Raw genomic sequence first — 27,498 nt, forward strand, 5'->3', positions numbered from 1 at the left:
CTGTTATGGATGTTGCCACTTAGTCCTTTTGTTGCCCCAAAAGGTAGGAGACCTATGTTTTTGGCTTCACCTGTGACCACATAATGAGATTACACAAAGCGATTTTGTTTTCTCTGTCTGTGCAAACTATTAGCACAAGCTTCTGTCGAGTTCTTTAAAAACACTCCCTTTAAATTACCCCTGGATATTTCCAGCTCCCTGGGCCTTTCCTCATGATTTAAAAAAAAAAAAATGATTTCCCTTTGTCTCTTCTCCAAATTCTGGTCTTGCTATCCCCCTGCCTACTCTGTCTTGATCCTTCTCTGGGAAGCTTCCAGACCAAAGGACAGCAGCTACCTCAAGGCTGAATGACCATTCCTACTGTGGCTCCTTCTTCAAGAAGGAGGTTGGGTCTGAACACCTTTATCCCAGTCTACAGATGCAGGAAACACACACACAGCTTGAGAAGAAGGCAGTAGTGTGGGTTTGGAGTCACGTGGATTTGGGCCATGGGATCGGGGACAGGTTACCTGACTCCCATGAGCCCCTATTGCCCCACAGGAGAGGTAATCATACTGCTTTCCTCAAAGGCCATTCTGGAGGAACTGATGAAAAAATGTGCAGAAGATTCTAGAGTCGTGATCTGCTGCATGATTTTCATAGGCCTGCCTTCTTTCAAGAGGAGACAGCCAAGGAGTTAGTTGAAGAGAAGGTCACTGCAGCTGTGGAGCCTGTCCACAAGGGACCAAAGAGCCGATTTAATGTGCAGGGAGACCACAAAGACACAACATTGGTAGCCCCCGCTGCTGGAGCACACTCCCTCTGCACTTGCTCAGGCAGCCTGTTCATGATAATATCTATTATTTTATATTAATATTTTTAATATTATTGTATTTTATTAGTTTGAGCCTGATATTTGGGATTTTTAAAAGAAAAGCTAGTGAATTGTTCGGCCACATCCCCTGGTCCATTCCAGGCAAGTCGACTGTAATTTTCTATTTCAGGTTAACAGACTCTGAAGGCCTGTAAGGGCTGTCCACCCCATTTGTTTATTGATGCATGTCTTAGATCGGGCTCCCCCAGAAGAAGACAAGGGTGTGCATGCAGGTGGTTTTTCTGGGAGGGGACCTGAAGCAGCAATGAGGAAGCAAGTGGGACAGGGAAGGGAACGTACAGGCTGCCTTACTAGGCGGGTTAGTGCCTTTGGCCACTGGGGATTTCTGGTGGGCAGTTTAGAACACACAGCACGGTTATCCCACCTGAGGGGTGACAGGGCTGGGGGTTTATCTGCTAACCTTGACTGGTTGTTGGTTGAAGGCTGTTGCTGGGGACATTTATTCTCCAGCATCTCTAGCCTACATCCAGCAGACAGACACCCAAGGGAGAGATGCAGGTACTTGTATTAGGAATCCTTCACCTCACACAGGAATGATGAAGGCCAAAGGAATGTGGGGAAACACGGATGATGTCTGCACAGACTTAAAAATCTGGGATCCTTGGGATGGGGGATCCCTGGGTGGCTCAGCAGTTTGGCGCATGCCTTCGGCCCAGGGTATAATCCTGGAGTCCCGGGATCGAGTCCCACATCGGGCTCCTTGCATGGAGCCTGCTTCTCCCTCTGTCTGTGTCTCTGCTTCTCTCCATCTCTCTCTGTGTCTCTCATGAATAAATGATTAAAATCTTTAAAAAAAATCTGGGATCCATAGAACATCCTACATCTGCAATGAAGTGTTTCTGTATTTGTCCATTTTTCTTTCACTCTAGACTATGAGCTATCTGAGGACAGAGACATCTTTTGTTTTCATCCCCACTGTCCTGGCTTGGAACAATGAGTCAGCAAACACCTGCTAACTGGCTGAATGAATGAATGAATGAAGTGATTGAGGGAATAAGTGATTGAAGACTTGAAAATGCAACAGGACAGAGGTTGCAGACTCAAAAGCCTATATGAACCCAGAGTTCATGAGTCAGAGAGGCAAATAAAGATCCTGCTTTTGAGGAGCTCACAGCCCAGAGGAGGGCTAAGCTCCATGACAACACAAATGCTAAGGATCAGTATTCCTTTACTTCCTGGGTATGGAGCTTGACTACATTTCATAGACTCCTTTGAAATTAGGCAAGATTATGTGGCTGAATTCTGACCAATGGAATGTGGACAGAAGCCATATAGACTGATTCCTAGCATGGTTCATAAAAATTTCCTGTGCAATTCTCAATATTCTCTTTTGTTCATCATCCACTGGATAAATGGGGAGAACTCTCAGCACTGAGAGGAGAATGGAGCCACAAGAGGGAAAGAGCCTGGGTCCCTGAATGACTATTCAGAGGAGAAATTTCCACAACTCCTAGCTGATCTGTCTTGTATCCTGATGTCACCAAGACTGGGGTTTTTTCTTATATCAGTTCCCTGGACTGAGTGGTGTTCTAAGAGACAGAGAGTGTATATTCTCCTCTTGGTGGGTATCTGCTGCTGAACGAAAGGGGAAGTGGCTCAGTCCTCCATCATTTGAGGTGAATGTGTCCAACCTCTTTGCTGGATGTTTACATCACATATAAGTAGGGAAACCTACAGGAGAATTCAGAGAATATGGCCTTGCTTTCCCCCAAAGATCATATGACAAGATTCAAAATCCAAGTGAGGCTAACTCATAAAATGAAGGCTCTCAGAGCCCTACACATGTATGGGGGCTGGAGAACAGGTATGGGCATCAGAGCAGTTCTTGAGGGTAGGAAGCAGAGTCACTGTGGTGGGGGATGGACCCCTATAGCTTTTAGTTTCATTGTACTTCTGTTCAAGATTTAAATTCCAGAGAGGGAATCCAGGTATAGAAAGCATGAGACAGCTCAGAGCCCTCCCAGAGACATTTAGTCTTGTAGGACTCCCTAAAATTTCTTAAGAGATGCTCAGTTTCTGCTGATGCTACTGCTGGATGAGAGAAGGTAGTCTTTGCCATTTTCATGACAGTTGTTTTAGTCTCCAGGTATGCTTTTAAACCCCTGATTGTTGCGGACACTCTGGCCACATATTAGTAAAGTACAGCTGTAGTGCACTTCTGAGCAATGGCTGTTAACCGGGCAGACTCAGAGGTGAATTTTCTAGATATAGCATCACTCGGCAGGTCCAGGCTTTAATGCTGCCTGAGGTCTATTCCTGGATGAGGATTGGCTTGGTCCTGTTTGCTTCTTCCCCCAATAGGCAAACATCCTTTAGGGCCTTTTGGTTACAGATTGTGACAGTTCCTTGGCCAGATACCTCAGTGTCTCTTAAAATTAAGTAATCCCTAAAAATAATAATAAAAAAATAAAAATGAAGTAATCCCATGGCAGTACATGAGCCTAGGTGTAAGAGTGGTCTGGGCGGTGACAGTTCCTGCTCATGGTGGGAAAGGAGGGATTTGCAGGGGTGTGGGTTACCAGGTGATTCTGAGAGGAAGCCCCATATGTGGAAACTAAGTAATTAGGGATAATAATTTTGGAAGAGCAGCAAAAACCAAACTCTGAACAAAGAGGCACTGGATTAGCTTGCTGAATGCATCAAAAAAAAAAGTCTCAAGATCTTAACTTTTCACCAGGGCCTTTTAACACTTCACTGTTTGGTTATCTGGGCTGTGCCATCAGGAGGCAGCCATCTCTCTGTAAACAGACTGATTTCTGCACATGGGTCAAGGTGGAGTTTTCAGAATAGAAAAAATCAAATCAGAGCAACGATCACCATGGGAGGGAGAAGGTTTTAAAAGGTGATGTTTTACTCCCTCTTTAAATATTCATTTGTGTGATATCCAAGGGCCATTTATCTCTTGAGGCATTTTAAAGTATTTTCAGTGTGTAAGACATTGGAGGGATGGCTTAAAACACAAATAAGGCATGAGCCTTTCTTTCAAAGAGTTATAAACTAGGGATAGTGATAATAAGCAATATTCACAGGGTGCTGTATGGTTTGCAAGGCGTTTTTTGGTGAATATTGTGATGGTATTGATTACAGGTGGTATTCAACATTTGGTATTTTTCCTGAATGCATCAGGAAATTAAAGCTCAGAGACATTAGCAACTTGACCAAGTTCATAGTTCACACAGCTTGTCGGAGAGGGAACTAAATTTGAACTTGGATCCTCAGTCTAAATCTCTTGCCTATTGAGCCAAGGAGATGGACATACATAGTCAAGTGATATGAAAGATTGTATATTAGAGGAGAGGAAGGAGTCTCAGCGATGCAGGGATTTTCAAAGACAGAGGAGACATACTGGTCAGCCTGGGATCTTCAAGCAATGATAAAATTATGGTTAAGTTGCTCTACATGGAAAAATGGAAAGATTTTTTTTTTTAGATCTCTGGAGGAAAAGGGCAGGCAGCAGGAAGAGGACAAGGGCAGGGAGGTGTAGGAGAGAGAAGCCTCCAAGATGGCTTTTGGCTGGGCACTGTCTGGGATATAGGAGAGCTGCAGTGGTCTTTAAAAGGAGCTATACCTAAGTGGAGTTTCAGCTGTTTTGCTGTTTTGTAATATGTGTCTCCTGGCCATAGCCTTAGCACATTTTTGGCAAAATGTTCCACATTCTTGCTTTTATCAGTGGGATTTTGGAAATTGAGGATGGGATTGGTTTTACCTATGGATGGACTTGGTATAGAACCAAGATGGCATGTACAGAAGCAGGAATCTAGAGGCTGAGGTGAGCATCCATTCATTCATTCACCCATATTACCCATCCATCCATCCATCCATCCATCCATCCATCCATCACCACATGTCCATCTAGCCATCCATCATCCATCCATCCATCATCTATCATCCCTCCATTACCCATCCATCCATAATTCATCATCCATCCATCATCCATATATCAACGGTCACCCACCCATCTATCTATCCATCCATCCACTCTACCCGTTCACTAACTCATTTATTCAACAAATACTCATTGAGAATCTACCATGTGCTTGGCTATGCTCTGGGTACTGGGGATACTGTAATGAACCACACAGACAGATACCCTATTCCCAGAAGCATCCAATCAGTATGAAAGACAGGCCATAGTATAAAGTAACTGAATAGATTACCAAGGTAGTTTCAGACTGTGATAAACACTATGAAGACCATAAAACAGGGTACTGTTATATAACAGTGACTCTCAAAGTATTGCTCCTAGACTAATAACATTAGCACACCCTGAAAACTTGTGAGAAATATACATTCTCAGGACCCACTCAGACCCATCAAATTAGAAAGTCTGGGGAATGGGGCTTAGAAATATGTATTTCAAGCCCTCCAGGTGAATCTGATGCATGCTCAAGTTTGAGATCCAATGGTATAGAGATTGACAGTGTGGTTACCTGAGGTAGGGTAGTCATGGAAGTCTTCTCAGAGGAGGTAACATTTGAGTTGAGATCTTAGCAACAAGATTTTAGCTATAGAAGCTTAGAGATGTGTGTTCCAGGCAGAGAATAACAACTGAAAAGGCCCTGAAATAAGAACAAGGCTGGGGGCCTCAGAGGACTGAAAAAACAAGGGGGGGCCAGTATGGTTGGAGAGTGGTGTACAATCATGCAAATTAATGATGACAGACAGTGCTAGGAACGTTCTGGTTGCTCTTTGGATATTCATTCCCTTTTTTATAGAAATGTGGTCTTTGCACATTTGCATTGGGAGATACATATTGGGATTCTTTTTTGAAGTAAAAAATTAATTTAAATCTTACTAGTAATACATACATAAAATTTCCTTATAAATGGGTTTCTTAGCTTCTTTGGAAGCTGCAGGTTGTCTTGGGAAGATCACTGTGGGCTAGGAGGCAAGGGGCTTGGGATCTAATTCTGTCACACTCTGTTCACTGCTCCTTTCTGGGTCTTGTTCCCCATCTCTAGGGTCAGAGAGGAGAGCTGGTCTGTCTCCTGAGTCAGAAGACTGCTGACATCTCCTAGAGGGGCAGTCTAGTTCTTCTGCAGCTCCCTAGCCTCCTTTTCCTCTTCCTGATTTGACCTTGGACGCATGTGCCTGGGGCAGGGCAGGAAGAAAGTCGCAAATGGGTTCCCTTGGAATTACTATCTATGTTCAAATGATGTTTTGGAAATCTGCTTTGAATATACAGTAATGCTGGGAGCTGAAGTCCGTGCTTTTAGTGGTAGTTTCCTTTATAGTTATTGCTCTGCTGCTGAACCCAACAGTTTTATTTCTTGCAAACAGACACATTATGAAAAGAATAGTAAACAGAGCTGCAAAATCAGGAGCATGGTGGCATTTGGACTTGACTCTGCAAGACTGGGGAAAGACGCAAGGGAAGACACCTGACCTTCCCCAGGGAGGCTGTGAAGTGCAATGGGAAGAATCAGGGGTGCCTCTTTTAACTTGGGTGCATTTTTAAGTCTCTTTGAGCCTCTGTTTCCCCATCTGCAAAATGGGAATGGTACCTTTTATACTGTATTAAGTAAGATGACATGTGCCAGGTGTCTAGCACACAGTAGGTGCTCAATAAATGTTTGTGCTTGTCTTTCCTCCCTCTGGGAGTGGGGAAATGTCTATCCTCCCTAGGCAGCAGGCAAGACCCTCTTTGCCTACGACTCTCTGGGTTTGTTTGCTTGTGTAGTAATTAGGCATAGCAGCTAGGAGTATCCAAACCTGCAGTGTTATCTTTTCCCCAAGCTGCTTCAGTTGATAGAGGGTTTGGTGGTAGATGACAGCTTGTTTATCCAGGGAAGCTGTAAAATATTCTGTCGAGCGAACACACAGAAAAGCTCATTTGTCTTGTCTTTTGTCTCTACAGCTACATAGTTCAGAAGGGACTCTCTCTTCCTGTCTTGCTGACTGCTTGCTCCTCTGAGCATGCTCATAGACCTTCTGCCCATCCCGGACCCCTCCCACTCACTGTGCTGCCTCCACAAGAGTATCCACCATGACGGCTCTATTGACCATTCCCAACTTGGACTGCTCCCTTGAGCTTTATACTGGATACCACCACCTGGATGTCCACAGGCCTGCCCATTCCCTTCCCACCTCCCACCCGTACTCCCACAGCCCTGACCATTCGCTTCCCACTACCTTCCACCCATACACCCATACTCCCACGGCCCTGACCAATCCCTTCCCACCACCTCCCACCCATAGTCCCACAGCCCTGACCATTCCCTTCCCACCACCTCCCACCCATAGTCCCACAGCCCTGACCATTCCCTTCCCACCACCTCCCACCCATACTCCCACAGCCCTGACCATTCCCTTCCTACCACCTCCCTTCCCATACTTGTTTCTCTCCTCTCTGGGTCTCAGCCTTTGGTAGCATTAGCCACTCACTCTCAAGCCTGAAGCCTGGGAGTCCATGTGGGCATCAATTCTTTCTTGCTACCACATCCCTACTCCCATGGGATCCTGCCCAGATTCTCTCTGAAGTCTCTTTCCTAACTGCCCTTCCACTCAGCTCCAGCCATCATCCTGTGGAGGGCTCCCCTCCTTCCTCATGGCTACAGTCAGGGATCTGGTTCTAGAGCACACTGGACTGTGTCAGCCCCTGCTCCCAGGCCTGCAGTCCTGAGGACAGGTGGAGAGAGGCATGTGTGATCATCCCCAGAGGTGGTGGGTAGGGGGCAGGAAATGAGCTCAAGTTTTTCAGAAAAACAAAGAAACCAAACGAAACATTCTGGCCTTCAATTCTGGTGCCAGCACATATTAGCTGTGTGATTTCTGACAGTATTTAAAATCTCTTTGGAGCCCAATCGCTTCATTTTTGAAAAGGGGCCAATCATTTCTACTTCAAAAAGTTGCTATGAAGTTTAGATGAAACTGTACATGTGGTAGATGGTACAGGTTTGATCAATGTCAGGCTCTTCTCCTGATCCTTCACTTTGAGGAGCACTTTGTAGTTCTCAGAAGCCTTTCTTAGATCATTCATTCATTCATTCGTTCATTTGTTCATACATTGATTATGTACCTACTATATGATCTGGGACAGTGCTAGATGATAGGGTGTAGTGGAGACAAGGCAGGCTTAGTCCCATCTTCCCTGGAATTTACATTTTTTGGTGGGGGAGACAGACCCAAACTGGTAACAAGTAATATAACATCCCGCAGGGTCAAGGGCATGATGAAAAATCAAGCAAGGTAGGATAGAAGTGATGGGGACTGGAAAGTCCCTGGAGCTGCGATCTGTGGGAGTCAATAAACAAGCCAAAGAAGAATTAAAATAATTTATTGATGGTAATAAGTGCCACGAAGGAAGTGAGCATGGTTATGTGAAGCCACAGGCAGGTTGACCAAATTAAGTACTGGAAGTGGATGGGAAGTGACTCGTATGACAAGTGCCAGACACTCAATGACCCATTCTTTTCCCCAGCAGCTCTCTTTCCTATACCTTTAATTTCCTCCTCCAGTGAGCTCTTCCCAACAGCATTTACACACATCAGGTCCCTTTGTGCTTAGAACACACCTCTCTGCCTCAAACTCCACACCATCCTCCAGCTATGATCCTACCTCATCCCTTCCAGAGAAAACCTTTCTAAAGATTTGTGTACACTTCCAGCATCCACGATCACTTTCTCAGTCCATCCTTCTACTACATCAGTATGGCTTCTCTCCCTAGAAGGGTTTCAGAGACCGCTTTCTCTGAAGTCACCAGTGGCCTCTACGGTCACTGTATCCTTCAAGTTCTCACATCCTGTCTCTTGGCCATATTCAATATCATTCTCTCTCTAGCCCCCAGCTCACACATCACCTCACCGAGTTTGTTTTGCCCACCTCTTCTTCTCTTCCTCAGGCCTCTTTGCTGACTTCTCTCCCTCTGTTGGTTCCTTAAATATTGAGGTGTCCCAAGACTCCATCCTGGGTCCCTTCTCTTCTCTCCCTATACATTATCCTTGGGTATGGGCTCAAGTCTTCCAGATTCCTATCTTCAGTCCAAGTTGTTCTTAATTCATTCTTGGATGCTTGGACTTGGAAGTCCTGTGGGTGTCTTGAACTCAGCAGTTCTAGATTGGAATTCACTATCATTTTCCTTCACCAACCCTGCTCTTCCAATCTTCCCATGTCAGTGGAATTCACTACTCTCCATCTGTTACACTAGCCAGAGCCTTGGAATTCACCTGTTCCCCTTGAGTCCTCCTTCACCCCCATATCTGCTGGCCATTAGGTCTTTTGGATTCTGCCCACTGTATACTCTTAGAGGTGTACCTCTGCCCCCTCCCTAGCTCAGGCCTCCAGCATGTCTTGTCCAGATGACTGCAGTCTCCTTCCTGTCCCCACCTTTGTCCCCTCTGATCCATCCTACACACAGCAAGTGACCAGAGCTATCACTCAAACATGCAACCCGATGGTGCTCACTCTCCTGTTTAAAACTCTTCTATTGCCTGCAGGATAAAAAAACAGACCCCTTGGGCAGCTAGGGTGGCTCATTGGTTTAGCGCCACCTTTAGTACAGGGCTTGATCCTGGAGACCCAGGATTGAGTCCCACGTCGGGCTCCCTGCATGGAACCTGCTTCTCCCTCTGCCTGTGTCTCTGCCTCTCTCTCTCTCTCTCTCTCTCTCTCTCTCTCTGTCTCTCATGAATAAATAAATAAAATCTTTTTTTAAAAAAAAAAGCCCCCCCCCCCCCCTGCAAACCAGACCCTTTTCCATTGTACCTAGGTCTTGTGGACTTAGTTGCTATCTCTCTTGTTACCCTCATCCCTGGTCTGTCCTCTCACATCATGTCCAGTCACACTAAGCTCAGCTCGAATCCTTAGACCTACCAGGCTCATTCTCTTGCCTGGGACCATTTCAGTACTCTTCTTTTGCAGCCTCTTCCCATTTGGCTGAACTGAAGCGCCATGGCAGACAAGCCTCTCCAACTCTTCCTCTTATAGATGAGTATCCTGAAGTCCAGAGGGAAGAGTGGTTTGCAGAAGGCCATTCAGCAAGTCCAGTGTGCTTCATACTAAGCAGAACGACTCCCCTCTTAGCCCTGATTAGAAGACAATTTCACATCTGCATGGACCCTTCCCTGAAGATTCTGGCTCTTTCTGCTGCTGAAATCAGAAAGATGAACAAGTGGGAAGTTTTTTTTGGGAAAGGGTTGGAAATAATGCAGGATCTCTTTGCCTTTGCCTTGAACTTCTGAGGCTGAGGCCCTGGTGTCACATTGGCTTTTTCACACTGCCACTCCAGACCCTTTACAGTTCTGCTTCAGCTTTACCCCTTGACACCTCTAATACAGATCCTCACCTGCAGGCACTCCTGTCTGCTTTCTCTCACTTGAAGTAGCTTGAGTTTCTCAGTGACTGTTGGCACAACCTGGCTGGGAGTAGGCCTGGCTAATATTTGAAACTGGGAGTATTCATATAAAGTGTCAAATCCTTGCATGCTGGCTGAGTGGAGATGGGGTTGGTACCAGACCAGGCCACAGACTGGGCTGTTAATCAGGTCATAGACTAAACCCTGACCCTGGCAACAGACTGAACCCTGATCTTGACTGTAGGATGGATCTTGACCCTGGACCCAGATACAGCTCTGATCCTGCTTGCAGGCTTAGCCTTCATTCTGGTGATGGATTGAGCACTGATCTTCATCTAAGACTGAGCTCTGACTCTGGTCATAGACTGAACCTTGCTACTGGTCCCAGACTAAGCCTGACCTTACTTCTAGACTGAGCCCTGATCTTGGTCCCAGGCTGTGCCCTAACCATGGCCTAAGTCCTAGCTGGTTCACAGACTAGACCTAGTTGAGGGCTCATGGTAAGGGTGTAGCCAACTTAGGGGGAAATCTGTCCCTTTAGAGGAAGGGGCAAGAATGTTTTTTTCTTGGGAAGAACAGAACAGGCTCAGGCTTTGGTGCTGTTTTTGAAGGGTCACAAGCCACAAAGGAGCCAGACTCAAAGGACTGCTGCAAAATCACATCTGGCAGAGCTTCCAGCTAGTTTAGCTCCCAAATAATGGAGAGATTATTCCTGCGGATATCTATCAGGCTGAGATTGAAAGCATTTCAATGAGAAGGTGCTTTAATGACTCTTCAAGGATTTGGGGCCTAATGAAGCACACATCAGAGGACAATTTAATCTTTCCCTCATAAAACCCTCCCAATAAGATCAACTTCAGAATCCAAATTCATCCTGACATAAAAATGTGAGATCAAGACAGTCCCGGATCACTGATAATTGTCTGGGGCTAATTGCTGTGATCTTGGGGGGAGGGAGGGGCTTGGGAGAAGCCAAGGGAGAGAGTGGGTGTGGTGGAGGGCATCCAGGGACGTGAGAGGCTGTCCCCTGCAAGGCCCCTGGAAGGAGGACGGTGACAGTAGAAGATAAGATAGAATAGGTAAGTGTGGGCCTGTGGAAGGTCCTGTTTCCTGTGTCCTGCAAAGTGACCCTTTCTCCGTAAATCCCTCTCCACGTGAGCTAGTTGGTCAGCAGATATGCCACAACCACCTGACCACCAGGGAGTCATGAAGGGGTCAGGTAACCCCTGCATCGAGTCATAAATGTAACAAATAGAGGTTATGAGAGCTGCTAGGGAGAAAACCAAAACGAGGCTGTGATGGAATGAACCAGGCATGTGTGGAGTGGGTCATCATCCTCGGAACTGGCTCTCCCAACTCTCTGAGGGTAGAAGCAGGGCACTGTGAGCACAGGCTCCTCTTCTTCCTTCCTACACCTTGCTGCTAGCTGGGGCCTCACACATCATCAGGCCCAGCCCACCACAGAAGCAGCATCACGTTTCTTCTTTCAAATGCTGAATTTTGCCCATGTCTTTGGTTGCAGAGATTTTCTTTCAGAAATGGGCTTTGACTTGAACAAATAGAGCCCAGCCATTGATTTCAAAACATTTTGTAATATGGAAACATATTTTATTATAATTAGATGGTAAAAAACTAGAAGCTATGACAAGCAAACTCAATCAAGCCCTGGTCAGTGCATAATATAATCATTTATACTAAATTTACATCCATAATGTACTATGGAGCCAGAGAATTGTATGAGATAGAGTAATGGCACCCTCCTCTCATTTTTTCTCTCTACTAAAGAAGACAGCATTTGTAAGTAAGACACAGACACTTCGATGAAAAAAATTAACAGATTTTACTATACAATTTTTTTTTTAAACAGAAAAGCCTTCTATATGGTGAAACACAGAGTCAGAGTTAAAAGAAAGCAAAGAGTAGGAGGGAATGGTTGCAGCATACTCAACCAAGAAGTACTGCACCAAACATATGAAGAATTTCTACAGATATGTAACAAAAACACAAAGATGCCATAGATCCCAGGTCAATGGGATGGCCAGGTAATTTCTAGAAGCAAATGACTATAGTGATGGCCTTGGAGGAGAGTTGGTTAGATCTCCCTTCAAGAGAACTTTTGATTAGGAGAGAAAAAGTTGATTGACAGCCTTAAGCTAGAGGATCTTTGGATCCACCGTGGTGGACATGCTGGGCCATGCTTCCTGTAGGCTATTCCCAGCCAGTGACAGAGCATGGTGGGATCCTGGAACAAGGCCACCTTGGAAACTCGGCACTAGTCTGCTTGAGGCTTTCTCAGAGCAGCACTGTGACTTGAGAGTCATCCTGCACCATCCTCCTTCCCTGTTTCCTTTCAGAAGTGGCAGCCTTATCTGTGGTCTGAAGGCTCTCCTGTCTCCCCCTGCTCCCCATTTCCCTATGTCCTCCCATGACATTTCCCCCACCAAGGCTCTTGCTTGTTCAATCCTGCCTTGGCATCTGCTTCTCAGAGGACCCCAACTTATACAACGATAGACCCAAGTATAAAGAATTAATTGAATTATTATATTGTATACCTGAAACTACTAGAACACTGTAGGCTAATTATACTTAGAATTTTAAAAAATGCTATTCAGCCTTACTTGTAATGAAAGTAGCACAAATTGTGATGTGATACTATTTGCCACATATCAAACTGAGGAATATTTTTATTTTTAAAAAAGATTTATTTATTTATTTGTTTTAGAGAGAGAGATGACACTAGGGGTGGGGTGGGCAGAAGAAGAGGGAGAAAAATCCTCAAGTATGCTCCTTGCAGAGCATGGAGCCTGATGCAGGGCTTGATCCCAGGACCCTGAGATGATGCCTTGAGTCAAAACCAAGAGCCAGACACCCAGCCGACTGAGCCACCCAGATACCCTTATTTTTTGTTTCTAAAGGAATTTTTGTGCCCAGTGTAGGGCTCAAACTCAGGACCTGATCTCAAGAGTTGCATACACTATTGTCTGAGTCAGCCAGGTGCCCCTGGCAAATATTCCTAAGAGGTTATTAATTCCTTATTTAGTGAGGGTGGAACAAAATGAACCTCTTTTTCATACTGTGCTGGTGCCAGAGTATAAAATATACATATTAACTGATTTCAGCATTTCACTTCTAGGAATTGCCTCTCTAGGATATTGCATATGTGTACAAAAATGTACACACACGGTGGCATTATTTACATGAGTCAGAAACTGGAAAATAACCTAAATGTGCATTAATTAGGAACATTTACATCAGTTATGCAGCACCCACACAATATAATTTCCAGCTGTTTGAAAGAAAGTGGTCAAGTATATGACATGGAAAGAAAAGATGTTTGTGATGCCAAGTTTAGTAGAGAAAAAGAAAGCAGAACCGAAGAACGTATTGTGTAATGCCCTTTGAATAGAAAACCCCTTCATTAAATGAGTTTGTGTGCATACAAATTGGTGAATTGGTGCAAACATCTGGAGAAGTAGACACTGAATTGCTAAGATCATTTGTCTTTGGGGAGGAGGGTGGGATTGGGTTTAGCTATTAAAGGGGCCCTCACTTTTTGCTCTATTTCCTTCTTTATTGTTTACATGTTTCAGAGTGAGCATGGATTATTATTTTGTAATTAAGATGAATAATGCATAAGAAGGAAAGGAGACCCCAGAGTGTAACTGCGAAAATGAGGATTGACCCCTTTGGGAGGCTGTGTCCATGTTCCAATCAGTCTGTTCACAGGGCTTGGACTCTCCTGGGAATGGCCTTTTAGTGGCTGTTAACAGTTTAAGAATCTTGCTCTCATTCCTGTCTTTATCCTTTAAAATTACTTTTTTCTTTTTAAAATTTATTATTTTTATTACTTATTATTTATTTTTTAAAAAGTTTTATTTATCTATTAGAGAGCAAGCACAAGCAGGGAGAGCAGCAGAGGGAGAGAGAGAAGCAGATTCTCACTGAGCAGGGAGCCCAATGAGGGACTTGGTCCCAGAACCCTGAGTCCGTGACCTGAGTTGAAGGCAGACACTTAACCGACTGAGCCACCCAGGCTTCCCCTCCTTCAAAATTACTTTTATAAAACTGTTAGCAGGAAGTGGCGTGGCTCACCTTAGTCCTGGCCTGATGAACCACACCTGACTCTAAATGTCTTCTCTTACTTTTCAAAAACCTGTGCTTCTCCCATCCTTCAATCCTATTGCTGAAGATATTGTAGGGACACATCCAAGCTCTCTGGCCTCAGTTTTCCCATCTATGTTGGAAAACATTGGATTAAATGGCCCTGGTCTCTGGCTAATGTTTTAGGGTTCTGAGGTACTGATGCAGAGCTGCCATCCTTGGCACACTCTGGACAGCCAAGGTATCAGAGAAGCCCAGCCACCGTCCTCAGTCTGACCTTCAACCAGTTCTTCCAGCTCCTCTCACAGCCCCCATCATTCGGTGGTAGCCACCTGGCTGGGTGAATGTGTCTCTCTGTCTACACCTTCCCCCGACCCTGTCCTGTTGCCCATACCACCCACAGTTCAAGGTCCCATACTGAATCTCTCATGATCTCCTCTGATCAGCTCGTCTGGATTCCCAGTGCATTTTTTTTCCTCTAGGTTGTATGGTCTGCAGAAGCCCAAATAGCCACTTTGCCTGGCTTCCAGTATCATCAAGCACTCTGTACAGACTGAGGGGAAAAGACCCTGAACCGACACAGTTATGGACTCCTAAGCTCTGAGACAGACCCAAAATATTAGGGTCTCCCAAGCGGTACAACCTTGAATATTTCCCTTACATCTGTACTCTCTAACAAAGACAACTTTGTCCTTGGCTCCTATTACAGCAGTCTGTGAAAAGATACTTTTGTGAATATGATAATCATGTGAAAAAGTTGCTGTTTTCACGTCATGAACAAACGAATGCAAACCCAGTGAGCTAGGTGATTTGGCAATTGTTTTCCTTGAAATAATTGCTGTGTTTTGTATTTGGTGAGCCAGTCCTTCTGAAGCCTCACTCTCTTGCACTCTTTGCAAGAAGAATTTTTTTGTTCCTTTTCTTTTCTAAATACTTCTGTTTCTGAGTCTTTCTTTGACAGATGGGATAGCTTAATACATTAATTCGTGTTGTGTTCTTCCATTCCCTATTCGAAGGTGAAGAGGCTTTTGTCTTTTCCTGCTAAGGAAGGTTTGTGTTGTAGGATGAAAGAAGTTGCCTGAAGAAGGGTCTCTTTACTGATTTTGTTATTTTGAAAACCTAGGCTCACTGAATACATGGAAGTTATCAAAGTGAGGAGGGAGAGAGGCCTTTACTGGAGATAAAGTAGAGCCAAGTGCACAGAACTAGGGGGTGGGTGTGTAGGAGGAGAGAGAGGAAGAGAGAGAGAGAATTCCCAAAGACCCAGAAAGACATGGTGTTTGGGATTCTGTAAGGAGGGAATTCCTGGAGGTAGCAGGATCAAGAGGGGATGACTATGAGGGAGTTATAAGGAGGCTGGGTCCCTGGCATTGGAGACTTCAGTCTGGGCGCTTGCTTGAGCCCAGCTTGACATGGAGGCAGCATTGCTCCCTGTCAACAAGGAACCCCAAGGACTTGGATGATACCCCTAACTAAGGCAGCCAGTGTGGACCTACACCCCTGTACATCCCCAACTCTATGTAAGATCCCTGGGACCATCATAGGATCCTGGAGGACATGAAGGGAATCCCAAGTATGAATTTCCTGCTGGCTCTGTAAGCTGAGACCTGAGATAGGTTTAGAGAAAATGAAATCATTGTAACATTTGTTGCCTTTCTGAGCTTAACACCCACAACTACTTCTTCCAGTATTTAGCACCATCTGTCTTGTATTATCCCCCTACCTGTGCTTTACCCGCTCCCCACCCCCCCGCAACTTCTTGCCCCCTCGCAATCTGCCACCTTCAGGATACCCTTTTGTTTGTCTGTCCTGCTCCTGATGGTAGGACCTGCCTTCATATTCTAAATTGTCCATCATGGGCCTTGTACCCAGTAGGTGTTCAAGAAATGTTTATCAAAAAGAACTAAGTTGCACTGAATTGTATGTAACCCACCCCCAGTCTCCCAGCCCTACTTCCTGCTTTGTGTCTGGTTTGTCTTCAACACATAGTTTGTAGAATAGAGGAAGATGAATGGGGTATTCCAAGGTGACCACTTTGGAGGACACAAGATGAACCTGAATGTGTAAGTTCAGGTGTGTTTGTTCAAAGGTGTGTTAGTGACCTGGTTTAGTCACAGGAGACTGGAGAGCAAGGAGCCTCTGCATCTGTGAAACAAGCCATTTTATGCCAACCCTTGCATAGGAGCCGGTGCTGCTTGATCAATTAACCTCACGCCCTTGTCTTCCATCTGTGCTTGGATGGAGATGCGCAGCTCTGCTGTGAGCGCAGAAGGTAATATCCATCCTTCGAATGGGCCGTGTGTGCATGGGTAATTGATGGGTTTCTGGGATCCAGAGAGATAGAGGGAGAGCAAGAGAGGGAGAGAGAGCTGAAATCAATTGCTTGCTGTCTGCACAAAGTGGTCAGCCCCACCCGCTGCTTGGGAGGAGATGGGGATCAGCTGTGGCCTCTTGCAAGGGACACCAGCCAGCCAGACGAACTGGGCCTGCCAAGGGCTGTTGGGAGGGCTTGTCATCTACCCTCAGCCTCTGCTCCCCCCTCCTGGCGAAGAAATGAGTTCTGATTTGTGCCTAGGGCCACCCAGACACCTGTCGAGTGGTAAAAACAAGCTGTTTTAAAAGATGCTATCTGGCTAGCATTAGTATGCTAGCCTCCATCTGAATTATTTTTTAAAGTTGTTTTGAAATAAATGAGGTTATTGGCTACCTGAGTCCATCGTACTATGACACATCATTGAGCAACCTTATGGGTAGGTTCTGGAATCACACTGCCTGGGTTCATATCCTGGCTCCTCCGCTTGTCAACTGTGAGCTCTTGGGCTTACTTAGTCTCTCTGGGACTCAATTTCTGCATCTGTAAACTGGGAATAATATTAATACTTAACTCATAGACCCTTGTAGAGGGTTAATTGGGATCTTCCATGGGATGATGTTTGCTCAATGCTGATTGCTCTGTTAGACTCAGTGGGAATGTTGATGTGTTGAGTAGATAGATGATTCTGGAGATGTTTGGTCTCTGCTTATTAAAGTGTCTGTCTCCTTCCCTAGACTAACAGCTCCACAAGGGTTATAACTGTGGCTGTCTTGTTTACTGCGGGAGTCTTAGAACTTGGCATTGGGCTTGGTTCAGAGAAGGCACTCAATAACTATCTGTTTCAGGGAGAAGAGAAAAAAGATGATGTGGTCATGAGCCAGGGAGCCAGGGAGGGCTGGGGCAGCCCAGTGGGCTTGGGGTGATACAAACCAGGTAAATGTATCTGGCCATGGCTATGCTGGAGTGAAACCTTGGAACAGGGTGCAAGGGGCCAGGCAGAGACATGGTGTGTAGACAGGTGATCTGGAAGCTTTCTCATGACTGGCACTCTGAGTTGGATGTGTGGGCAATAGGCCCAGGCCAGCTCAGTATAAACATCTGTTTGGCTGGGGCTGAGTGGCTTCATGAATTGTGGGCAGGTCCGTGGCCGACTGGAAACAGTATCTGCTACAGGATGCACCAACTACCAAGATGACCAGTGAGGGTTTCTGGAAATTGATACCAGCTTTGAAGTCATACAAATATGGGTACAGATCCCATTCTCACCTTTGTGCTCTGGGCAAATTATTTAACTCCTAAATCTCAATCTCCTCACCTACAGGAGAGGAACTATCATGCCAACCCCATGTGATAGACCATTGAAGTGCAGAAATACACGTAAAATGTCTAGTGCAGTGCATAGTAGATGCTTAATAAACACTGGTTTCCCTCCCCTCCCCTTTTGCAGATCATTGAAGAGGCAATAACTTATTTTTTTTGGTTCCATTTGAAAGAAACAAAGTACTTTGCAGATGCCTTTATTTGGTGAGTGATGTACCCACAAATTCACCGTGGGAATTCAGTGATTATTTTTGAGTATGTGGAGTTTTTAGGTTTCTGCAGCTTCTTTGACTAGAAAGGAAAGCCGACACCAGCTTCTGACAGTCCCTGTAATTACCTTCCAGTGAATCAAGCTGAGGTTTATCTTTGTGCCTGAGGTTGGTGTGGGCTTTGCTACCCCTCACCCTCCACACCCACATTTGAAGGTGGCAGCTAATTATGATTTATGGCGCTGTCTGCTTGAGACTGGCCTGCCTGCTTGGGGTTGGGCGGTATAGGTGGCCCTCTCCCCTGTCAGACAGCAGTCAGGAGATTCAGAGATGGCATGGCACCCATTATCGAATGGCCCAGCAACTTTATTATTAAAAATAAATAAAGTCTAGGGATCTGCACTAATGCTGGGCTGCTGACAACCTATAATTCTCACGGCAGTGGCAAGATGTATTTTTCTTTCAGAGTTTTGTTAAGAAGTGATTTTCAAGGGGGTGCTATGTACACCAAGGCTGTGAATCAAAGATATCTTTTTTACTCAGGGTGGGGGGCAGAGAAGGGAGTCCAGACAGGCTCAATAACTAATGGAGCTGTGTGTGTACTAAGGTTGTTAACACTTCTCAGACCAACAAGGGATTCTAAATACCAGCTCTCTGACCTCCAAGAGAGTATGTCCATCCACCCATCTATTGAACCATGGATCTGTCCATTCATTGATCCATCTACCCATCCATTCATCCACCATGATTCCAACAAGTATTTATCAAATACCTTTCTCAAGATTCTGGAGTTAATAGTAATAAGAACATGAACAACAGCAGCCGATGCATTCAGGGGCGGATAATATGGTGTGTTAACTAGAGGCCAGGCTCTGGGCTATGCACTTTATTTGATCTTCTCAACAACTTTTTGAGCTAGGAACCACTATTATCATCGTTTTACAGATGAGGAAAGAGACACTTATTGTGGCTATGTGACTTATCAATCTAATACATGGTAAATCCAGGAGTAAAGTCCAGTCAAATTGATTCCAGAGTCCATGCTCTTACCCACAAAACCCCACCAGCTCCCAGTGTCTCCCTTTGGTCTGGACTACACCTCACAAGTCAGCACCTGACTATCTATGGTACGAGTTAATAGATATTGCCTTAGTTTGTCACTGGAAACTCCATATCTGCTTTAGGCTCCTTTTTTTAAAAAAATATTTTATTTATTTATTCATGAGAGACAGAGAGAGAGGCAGAGACACAGGCAGAGGGAGAAGCAGGCTCCTCTCAGGGAGCCCAATGTGGGATTCAATACTGGAACCCCGGGATCACGCCCTGAGCCAAGGATCACGCCCTGAGACACTCAGTTGCTGAGCCACCCAGGCATCCCCTTTAGGCTCCTTTTGATAAATTCAATGGGCTTCAAAGAGTGGGATTTCATGAACATTTTCTCATTCTGTGACAAAAACATTGCTAATAGTAATAATGATAGTAACCATAATAATGTATTGGGTTTTTGCCTTTTATAGGTAAGCTCTTGTCTAAGTGCTTTATGAGTAGTAACTGCTTTCATCCTCACATCAACCCTATGATGTTTCTTCATTAAGTCCCCATGATTGCTTTTATTTTATAGAGAGGAAACTGAGGTATAGGAAGTCTAAGCAATTTGCCATTTTTCTGGAAGTCTTCCTGTGACACTTGGGAATGCACTTGGCTGCAAATAATGGAAAAATTTATCACTTGCTTAAAGGATTATAATTATTATTATTATTATTATTAATTTCACAAAACTAGGAGTCTAGAGATAGAGAGTCCAAGGCTAATATGGAAAACCTAAGATGCCGTTAAGGACTCAGGTTTGGATTTTCATTCCTCTATTCTTAATGTGTTGGTGCTTTTGTTGTTGAACATGTTACCTATGGTTGCAAGGTGGCTGTTCTATTTCTATTCTTATCTTTGAGTTCTCAGCCAGAAAGAAGGGGGAGATATGAAAGCAAAAGCTTTCCCAGAAATTCTCAGTAAATTTCCATTATATTTCATTGGACAGAACTCTGTCACAGGTCCACCTTGAGCTAGAAGAGAGGCCAGGAAATTGAGTTGCCCTCACCTACTTACCTTACCAGAGTAAGGCAAGAAATAAAGGGTTGGGGTTGGGTATTAGATGACCTAAACTCTGGTGTCCACCACATTCCCTCACTGATTTTTGTTGTTATCATTGGGTCTCCTTATTATCTTTTAATCTACAATTTTCCCTTACATTTTTTTTATTTTTCTTGACGTTGTTTTAAATTTTTTTTTAATTTATTTATTCATGATAGTCACACACACACACAGAGAGAGAGAGAGGCGCAGAGACATAGGCAGAGGGAGAAGCAGGCTCCACGAACCGGGAGCCCGACGTGGGACTCGATCCCGGGTCCCCAGGATCGCGCCCTGGGCCAAAGGCAGGCGCCAAACCACTGCGCCACCCAGGGATCCCCTCTTGATGTTGTTTTGAAGAGCCCAGACTCGTTGTCTTATAAAACATTTTGCATTGTTTCCTCTGTATTGCTCAAACTTTTTTTTTTAGAGATTTTATTATTCATGAGAGACACACAGAGAGAGGCAGAGATACAGGCAGAGGGAGAAGCAGACTTCCCGTGGGGAGCCTGATGCGGGACTCGATCCTGGTACTCCAGGATCACGCCCTGAGCAGAAAGCAAACATTCAACTGCTGAGCCATCCAGGCACCCTGTATTGCTCAAACTGTAAAAAAAGAAGTTGAGATATAATCCACACATCATAGAATTCACTGTTTAAAAAAATGTGTGGTTCAGGAAAACAAATGGAAGTTTCTCAAAAAAATTAAATGTGGAATTACCATATGATCCAGAATTCCTGCCTCTGAGTATATATCTCAGACTACTGAAAGTAGGGACTTAAACAGATATCTGTATAAAGTTGTTCATAACAGCATTATTCATAATAGTCAAGATGTGGAAACAACCCAAATGTCCATTGACGGATGACAGGATAAACAAAATATGGTATGGCCACACAATGGAATATTGTTCAGCCTTAAAAAGGGAGGAAATTCTGACACTTGCTACAACATGGGTGAAACTTGACCATCATGTTAAGTGGAATAAACCAGATACAAAAGGACAAATATTGTATGATTGCAATCATACAAGGTCAAATACCTAGAATGGTCAAATTCATAGAGCTAGAAAGTAAAATGGTGGTTCCTAGGGGCAACTTTTAAGAACTAGGAGCTTTTACCAACAAAGTCTGAATTTCTTGTGTTTCTTAAAAAACTAGAAGACCTGGGCTTAGTGGGTCAATGTTCCCATGGGAGACAAGGGGCTGGAGGCCAGTAGTGATTACTGCCTTTAGCCAGAACACTTGCTCTGTGGTTTACCATAGTCCTCACTACTCCCTATCGTGAACCCTGCTTGCTTCACATGTTTATATCACCTGTGGGCGTCTGAGTTTGGAACACCTGGTTTGACCCAAGTATTGGCAATAGTAGACTGCTGAGTTTCAGAGGCTGGAAGCATGAAGACCGCTTGAGGTATTGTTGAATAATTCAATGGCTTGGACTTGGGTTGAGGCTGTGGGGGTGGAGAGGAAAAGGTAGACATGAAGGAGATTCCAATTGTGATGAGTCATTATCTGGAACCACCAATAGACCAGAGTGGTCACAGGATGAGCCCAAAGTCATTTAAGCTTTGGAGCCTGGATAGGGAGAGTGATAAGGGTTTGCGGGGAGAAGGCACTGGAAGGCAGGGAAACTGGAAGAGTGTGAGGGAACATGGCATTGGGACCTAATCCTAATTCTCCATCCGTACCCCAAAGAAAACCCCTTCCAAGGCTACGCTAGCTTTGTTCATTTCTGAGAGCTGTACATTTAGGCTCAGCAGGATTCCTTTATGTTCTCCTCAGGTGTCCTGGACCTTTGCAAATGCTTAGGTCACCAAGAGTGATGCCAGGAATCTTAGACCTTTCCATAGCTTCAATTGTTGTGTTGCAACTCAGACAAGCCAGTCCTCTTCGAATTTCTTCTCTGCCATGTCCACCTGGGCAGATGCCAAGAGGCTCAGGTGTGGCTTGGGGGCTGAGTTTTGGCTCCTGTCCACAGCGCCACTCACTGCAGGTTTCCCTGCCAGCACTGCCTTACCATCCCTGGGAGCGGGTCCATTGCTTACAGTTGAGGGGATTTTCCTTCTGTTATTTCCTTCATTATTGCTTCTCTTCCATCTGTCCTGTTCACTCTTTCTAGAATTCCAAATGGGAGCTTATGGAGCCTCCAGGACTCATTCTATATTTCTCTGCTCTTGTCTCATCGTATTTATCTTTTCGTCTCTTTCTTCTGAGTTTGGGGGAAACTGCTCACACTGATCTTCCAAATGACTAATCTGGATTTTGGCAGTTTCCAATCCATTGTTTGGCCCCTACTACATTGAGATATTTTGATGATCATATTTGCCTTTCCTACTGAAAGCATTTTCTGATTTTGGAACTTTTATTTCATAGATACAATCTTTGTTTTGTTTAGTCTTGTTTTTGTTTTATGTTGGAACAGTCTTAGATTTACAATAAAGGTGCAAAGATATTACAGTAAGTTCCCACAGACCCTTCGCCCAGATTTCCCCAGTGTTAACATCTTGTGATGTGTTTCTGGATCTTATTGCATATATTTAAGAGAGATTTCCTAAAGGTTTCTCAAGTGCAGATGCAAGAAAACATTTGGAGAGATTCTGCAGAATTGGGATTTTTTTTTTACCACAAAATATTTTCTTACAGTAGGTGATATTTCTTTATTTTCTTATTCTTTGAGAGATTTATGTTTGCCCAAGACTGAGATGGATTCTCTGAGCTATTGCAAGGGTCTCTCTCTGCTCAAATATTTCCCAAAGAGAGGCAGTCTAGTTGTGTGTGTGTGTGTGTGTGTGTGTGGTAGGGTGGAGGCATGTAAAGGGGTGCCCTCTCAGCTGGGTGGATCCTTCCCTATGTTCATATTTGACTGCTAAGACAACAGCCCTCATTCCTGATGGGCTCTGCTGCTCTAATACCCCCCTGTGGCAATGGTCCCACTCGATTTGACCCACCACCCACACGTTCAGAATGTTTGGGTTAACTCTTCTGTTTAGTTCGGGTCTCCCCAGATCCCAAGATAAAAATTTAAATGCAATTAGTTTATTGGAGGGGTGATAGCAGGACACATCTGACACAGGGAGTGAGAGGTGGCCAGGGAAGGAAAGGCATCCAGTACAAGGTGCATAATTAGGCAGGCTACCTCCAGGGCCACCTGTGGCTCATTCCCAGTAGGGAACTCTGGGAGCCAGTGGAGAGCATGTGCCTCAGATTTATCCTGTCTGAGAAGTGAGGGAGCTGGGGTATTTTTGCAAAGCCTACTTCCAGGGGCTTGCTACTTCTGGTTCACTTCACATAGAGTTGGCTCTGTGGTCAGAGAGAGTCCTCAGACAAAACATGACAGGTGCTGGCAGTTGGAAGTCAGGCTGGCATCCAGGGAAATAAGTGCTGATGTGAATCTGGGCCTGAGATCACCTGGGCTCTGTGCTTCCTCTACACTTCTTGCTGTTCCCAAGCCTCTCAAAAACTTAAGATTTGCCCCTTGCCAAATGTCTCACATCTCACCTTTTTCTCTGGCCCCTCACTCTCTGAGCTTTCCTTTTTTTTTTTTTTCTTTTTCTTCTTTTTATGGTGGGAGGATAAAGCCGATACCCTGGTCTAGCAGAGATCTATACTGCCTGTTTTCTGGATGGGCTCTTTCCTTGCCTATTTTGAATTGTGAGTGGGCCAGTATTCTTCTCAATCTGGTGCCACCTACACTACATCCCATGGGCATTCCATATGATTTTGGCTTGTTGAGAACACCCATCCTCGCTTTCTAACATGGAGATAGATTCTTCCCTTTGGTCAGATTTTTAGATTTCTTTATTCATTTCTAGGGATTTAAATTTGTAGGTTCAAATTGGCATCTCAAAATGCAAGTATGACTTATTCCCAAAAGGTCTTCTGAACACATTATCTTGGGGGCATTTGAACTTATGTGTATTTAATTTAATAACAGTTATAAAAAATGGCAGAAAGAAGCAGCTGCATTATTCACTTGGTTCAAAGACCATTTGTGTTTCCCCAACATTAACTTCCTGTACTTAAACTGACAAACCCCAGATAAATGCAATAATTTCTTCACATTTCACCACGATCAGCTCTTTACTTCTAACAGCAACAATTGCATTTCTCATTAACTTGTCCACTGCTGATCCTTGGAGTGTTTGAATCTTTAAAAAAAAATTGTAAGAAACTGTCATAGCTCCTGTAAGAGACTGAAGAAGTAAAGAAGTAAGCTATTGTGGTTTTCTCTTGGAGAGAAGGATGCTTCTTGGGTCTGGAGCCAAAATTTCATCCTGTCTTCCTTCTCTGTCGTTGGTGCTAAATCTCACATAAGCTATTTGTAGTTGAGGTTGCTCAGGCGTGCAATGGGCAGAGTAGGGCGGCTTTCGTGGGAAGCTTGAGAGAAGATTGTGGGTTCTAGAAGGTCTGGAGTGCAAAGAGGGAAGCTGGGACTTAAAATCAAGAGTTTGGAATGACTTCATATGATTTCACATGACTTTAGCATCGTCGGTGAAGTTGTGGTCAGAAGGAGTGTTCGCCTAGTTTTATACCAGAGTGGAAAGTTGCCACTTTTTGAATGTTTTCAAAAGTGGCTGGCAGTTGGCCAAACCCATTTCCACTTCTTTCTGGCACATAGCTAGGTCACGTTTCCCAACTTCTCTTGAAGGCAAGTGTGGCCCTGAAGCTTATTCTGGTTGATGGAATGTGGATGGAGTGATGGGTGTCACTTCCAGGACATGCCCATAGAAGCCTCCCAGCTGTGTCCTCCATGCTCATTCCATTACTGCCATATGGGAAGCGTGGAGGTCTTGGAAGCTACATGATGAAGCTGGCCCCTCTCCACCAGAGAAAAGGAGCCTGGGTCCCTGAATCATCACTTGGTGGAGAGCCGTCTGCCGATCCAAAACACCTCTTTAATCTTTATGTGAAGAGAAATAAATTTATATTGGGTCTGAGCTACTATGTATAAATATTTTACAGCAGTTAATATTATCTTGACTAATACACCCAGGGTCTGGAGGCAGGCCAGAGAGCACTAGGATTAGAGTCTTTGCTCTCCTCTCAGTCTGAGTCTGCTTCTTGAGACACCCAAGCTGGGATAGTTGGTATGAGGAGTGATCTGACAAAGCCTGTGTTAAGGTGGGACTTTGGAACCAGATCCCCTGCTTCCCAGCTGGCAATGAGGATTGCATCCCTCATGGGAGGTCAGGTGCAGAGTGCTCCTGACATCAGTAGCAGGGGAAATGTGAAAAATTTCACCAGTGGTGACTTGGGATACTTTGAGGACAGGGAAACACTGAGTGATACAAGGTATTGGTAATTTGAGAAGTGGGGGCACAAGGTCTCTATAAACTCAGAGGAATCAGACAGCTATTGCTAAGCTCAGTTGACACAGTGGAAAAAGATAAGGGAAGACTATGAGTGATTAACAGGCAATTGAAAATGAAGTATGAAAGCCAGAGGTCCTCATCGGTAATAAGGGAAGGAGCTCTCATCTTCTGAAGGCTAAGGGCAGAGAAAGCCGAGACCAGGCCCTGGACTTCATCTTGAGAGTAAAAGAAGATATATTTCCAACCTAGTTCCATCTACTAGGCTGTGGTGAGGGCCCTGGTTGGGGAAGAATAGGACCGTGGCACATGTGACAGAGACATTCAATTCGATGCATCCCTAATCTTGAGTCCCAGATTCCCTGAATCATCTGAGTGTGCGTAAGTGGCCACTAGCCCTTCCCCTGTGTCTGAAGGTGATGCAGAGGCCTCTCTCCTGCAAGGCCTCCTGCTCATCCAGGGATCTGCCCCTCCATCCTCTTGGCCAGAGGCCACACCAAGGTTAGATCTCAACAGGCCTGGTGAGGGGGGAAAGGGGATATACTCCAAGGCCATTGAAGGACCTGGTTGCCTCCACGCCTAGTAGGCTCCACTAGTAGGAGACCTGCTAGTGCAACGTGGGACCGAGTGCTAGCAGGCTGAGTCCAGGGAGAGAACTGGGGACCAGCGGCTATCCAGTTGGGAGCACTCTCCTGGGACATGGGAGTCCCGTGGTGCGGGCCCTGAGAACTGTGAAAACATGATGCCAGTAGGGCTTCTAGAAGTATGAGAAAAGCCATGTGGGCTGTGAGGAGTGCTCTGCTTGCTGTCCAGATTCCCATGCAAGACTGAAAGCTTTCCTCCCCTAGGGGTGCTGCTGGCTCTTAGCTGTCAGTTGTTGGTCCTCTGCAGAACTGCATGGGCTGGAAGGAGCCACTTCTCTCTAGGCCATGGCTCCTGACATGCGTACATGGAAGCCTGGCCCTCTTCCCTTGCTTGGGACAACTCTGAAGGGCCAACTTTGGGTGGAGTGCCCCGTCGAGTCAGCTGATGCTTTTGTCACTGGGCAGCTTCTTTTCTGCCCAATCCTGCTGCCTTCCACAGGGAGCGATCCCAGGAGCATTTGCTGGCCTCTGTCTGAGTCTGCTTCCTGGGGACTCAAACTGCTACAGCTTCTTGGGAAAGTCTCTTGGTGTAGGCTAACCTAATGTCTCTGGTATATCCAACATCTCTGCCCTTCCTCTAGTGCTGAAACAGATCTCTGGTGCGAGAGCCTTGCATGAAGAAAGACGTATCCTTAAACCCTGGAGAGATGTCCACACTTGGAAGTCTCAAGGGGACCCAAATCAACCAAGGGAATGCCAGATTCATGTCCATTCTGGAGCCTATGCTCATTGAGTGGAAGGTTGCCAGAGGTGGTCTGAAGTCATGCTGATGCTGATCACAGACCTAATAATCCTCTATCCGTACGTCCATGCACCCACCTATGAATCCCTGCATCCATCTGTGTCTCTTCATTCTAAGCACACTTACTGGTGAGTGCTGTGCAGAAGGCTCAGTGCTCAGCACTGGGAATTAGGAGATGAGTAGGACTCAGAGCCTGTCTTCAAAGATCTCATTGTCAGGGGAGGAGACAGGCACAGTCACAGTGCCAAGGTGACATGATAAGGGTTATTCTGGGAGCCTGGAAGACAGAGGGATCACACTCTCTGTGTCTTCCCAGAGGAAGGGATGGCTGAACCTATCTCTGAAGGGTGAATAGGAGTTTTATAGGTTGGGAAAATGAAGGCCAGTGGTGCTTCTGCCTGAAATGGCACCTTCAAAGCTAAAGAAGAAAGATGGATTTCCTGGCAGGAGATTAGGACATGGTAAGGCAGACAGGTCGCTGGAAGGGTGAGCAGGAGAGTATAAGGCTGAGCTGTTAGAATTTTATCCTGTGCAAAGTTGGGGCCAGAGCTGACTTTTGGAGG

This window comes from Nyctereutes procyonoides, unplaced genomic scaffold, assembly GCF_905146905.1.
Source record: "Nyctereutes procyonoides isolate TBG_1078 unplaced genomic scaffold, NYPRO_anot_genome, whole genome shotgun sequence".
NCBI classification, from domain to species: Eukaryota; Metazoa; Chordata; class Mammalia; order Carnivora; family Canidae; genus Nyctereutes; species Nyctereutes procyonoides.